This window comes from Lissotriton vulgaris, chromosome 1_1 (assembly GCF_964263255.1).
Source record: "Lissotriton vulgaris chromosome 1_1, aLisVul1.2, whole genome shotgun sequence".
NCBI classification, from domain to species: Eukaryota; Metazoa; Chordata; class Amphibia; order Caudata; family Salamandridae; genus Lissotriton; species Lissotriton vulgaris.
The window spans coordinates 44,374,026-44,377,671 of NC_141685.1; positions in this window are offsets into that span (position 1 = coordinate 44,374,026).

Sequence of the window (3,646 nt, forward strand, 5' to 3'; positions counted from 1 at the left end):
GCAGGATATCCTGTCCCTCGTGAGGTATTGTATACCAAACGAGCCTGCAAGAAGCTCGAAGCAATTGTTGTGGAGGCTGAGTTCCTCCTCCGTTCATCTGCCTCCCATGGAGATCGAGCCGCATTTGGTTCCCCAACCCAGACGACGGGCGTCCGACTCTTTCAGCAGGTCCGAAAATGATCCCAAGATTGCCTGCCTGTTCCAGGCTTCCATGTGGTCTATCCACCACTGCATTTCCGTAATGACTTCCATCGTCAAAGTCACCATCTCTGAGTAGGTAAGGCCCCTCCCAAGGTGAGCTGCCTTCAGCCTCTGGAGAGCCCAGTAAAGTAATGGGCCCGGGAAGATAGCTTGTATCGAGGATGATAATAAGCCAACAATCCTCACCAGTTGATGCCGCGAAATCCTGTCCCTCCGGAGTACCTTCCTCAGTTCTTTTTTGATCTTGGTTATCTTCTGGCTGGGTAAGCTCAGGGTCGCCACCCTGGAGTCTATACAGAATCCTAGAAAGGTCATGGTCTTTTGAAGCGTCAGATCCGACTTCTATTGGTTTATGTCAAATCCCAGTTCTTCCAGGAAATGTATGGTGGTGTTTGGGTGGGCTATTAGGTGGTTCCGTGATTTTTCCATCAGCAGAATGTCGTCCAGGTAGATGATTAATCTGATGTCCAGAGTCCGGAGGTACTTAACTACTGGCTTAAGGAGCTTAGTGAAGCACCAGTGTGCCGAAGATAGGCCGAACAGGAAAGTCCGGAACTCAAATATTTGCCCTCTGTTCAAATTGGAGATATCTGCAGTGAGGTGGGAAGATGGGAACCGTCAGGTAGGCGTCTTTTAGATCAAACAGTTATCTTGAAGCAGCAAGTCCCTGAGGAGGTGAATACCCTCCATCTTGAAGAGGCGATAAACCAGCCACTCGCTGAAAGACCTGAGTTTGATCAATGGGCGGAACCCCCTGTCCCTCTTCTCTACCAGGAACAAGTTGCTGAGGAAGCCACTGGGATGAAGGTGGGAGAAGCATATCACACTCTTGGCCAGAAGGTCCTGTACCTCTTGATCTATTAGGAACATCTCCTGGGTGGAAGAGGCCAGAAAGTGGGGTCTCTCTGTTTGTGACCGGGTTCCGTAGAATTCTGTGTGGTACCCTTGGATGGTCTTCAGTACCCACTGATCCACCGTTATCTCTGCCCATTTGTGCGCGAAAAGGTGGAACTCCCCCCCCCCCCCCCCTCCCCCCCCATACAGAGAGGTGATAACAGAACAGGGCTTACCGTTGTATCCACTGTTGTTGGATCCTCCTCGAGGTTAATTATGTTTCCCTCGACTGCCATTACGGGAGGGAAAGAAGGTTCTTAGACATTTCTGGCAACGGGGGTAGCATTCCACCCTTCTAGAGGGAGAAGACATGTTAAACTTACGATACCCGGTTAAAGTTAACCAGAGCCCCAGCTTCACAAAATGGACGCTGCTGCCACCGACACATGTCCGACCTCCTGCGGCTGGGAGTCCTTCCAGCGACATAGGCTTGGACAATAGGTTTCCTGCCTTTGGAGGTGCTAGCACCACCCCAGACAGGACTTAGTGTATTGGGACAGGGAGGACTGAAAAAAAGAGACACTGCCTGGGGCACACAAGGTGTCCCATGCATAGCCCGGTTCAAAGCAGTTGCTGGGGCACTCCAGCCCCAGCTCTGGCGCAAAACTGGACAAAGGAAAGGGGGTGTAACTACCCCCCTTCCTGGTCTCACCCATAGGAGGGACCTAGCAGGTAATCCAGCTCCCTAGATTAGTATATAGGTGGAAGCTGAGTCCTGAGACTTTAGATTAATCCTGACTGAAACCTGAAACGAAACTCTGGACCTTCGACGTTCTACTTGAAGATAGAAGACTAAAGAATCTCCCTTGTGGCCAAGGAGTGACCACCCTGTGCAAACAGGCACCATCAGCAATCAACAGCTTGCTTTGTCGATGTTCCCACCGGAACCCTGGCACAGAGCCTGACAAGACCCAGACTTCCAGACTTCTTCGACCCTGATCCTCGACCACAGCAAAGCTGAGACCCGTGGGGGCGACAAGAGACGTGGGACCGGACCTCTTGAAAAGCCTGCAAATTGCTACATGTGCAGCTTCTGAGGCACCCTCGAAGTTGTGCATTGGGGATGGAGAAGCCCCAACTCCGAGCACCATCTGCACTGAAGATCAGCCCTCCACCCTCCACAAGATCGGCGTGGGGCCCTTCTGCATTTTGCCTGCTCGACGTGTTGTCTGGCTACTGGCCCGCTGGCTAGTAGCCTCTGTGACAACCAACCCCTGCTTCCCTGTGAAAGAGAAGCCCCTCAGACCTTGATGGTCTGCATCAGAAGCCATCTTCAATTCCTGCGTGGGTTGCCTTTGCCAAGGCTTTTTGACTCCAATCCGGAAGTCGACTCCTCCATCAGCGAGATCCTTCGTGGGACAGTCCGTATCCAGCTCCTGGTTGTCTTCGACGCCTCCTGGTCCACGTGGCTGCAGAGACAAGCTTCAAGACATCACCTGATTGCTCCTCGACATCGCCTGGTTCCTTCCTGGTTCCACGCGGTCACTGGCTAGTGACCCAGACTCTGTCCCCTCTGCTTTCAGGTACTCTTCATCCTCGATCCACCCTTGGATCCACCCGGACATCATCCTCCTAGTCGCCTGCAGCCTCTTTCTCCAGGTATCAATAGGATCCGGCTACGAAACGCGACACATCTTGACACCTATGCACCCGTATCCCGTGGGTGAGGTAACGCGAGTACTCCGGTGCTCCTGTGGGTATTGACTATCCAAGTGTCCCTGTTTTTAGTTGCTTCCTCCTAGCTTCTCCGGAAGTGTCCTAAATCTTCTTACTTCTGATTTCTAAGTTCCGATTAACTTCTATGGTAACGCGCGTACGTGGAAAAGACACTGCACGCCCCTCCCATGGGCCTCCTACTTCCTAACTACTGGTAGTCTAGTGTAGCCCCAGCGATTCCATAGGTCCTAGGCCTACTCCTTGTTCGTGACGTGGTGCTTATACCACTATTTTAGTATTTGGTTTTCGTGGCCCCTAGGCCATAACTGTATTTTGTGCAACTTAACGTATGCTCTTTAAGTTTTTTGTATTGTGCTTAGACCTCTGACCTCATAAAGAGTGCAGAGGGTATGTGTTAGAATAAATACATTCTAATTTTTATATATGCTTTGTGTGGTGTCTTTTATTTGGTATTCAAGGGGTTGTACTTGGTAAAACAGCTGGCTTCACATGCCCTCTGAAGTTTTAGCCTTTAGACTGCTTTGTCCATTCTACCACTAGGATAGCTGGTCTATAAGGTTGCCTTTACAACCATCACCATAAGGGATTGCTTGGACTGATACAAGGTGCCACTAGAACTAGTGACATCATATATCAGGCCAACTTCTCACAGGACCTTATTGGCATTTCCCATATTAAAGACATTTGGGGAGAGGGAGGGGTCAAATCCTTCCACACACTACAGACTGAATACAAGCTGGCAGGCACCAAATGTTTCCGATATACACAGATCTAGCATTCACTCCTGACTCATCTTCTTAAGCGGACCTCACTTCCCAAAGCCTCACCCTTAGACTACAGAATTTTAGATGCTCACCTGCCTGAAAAAACTATC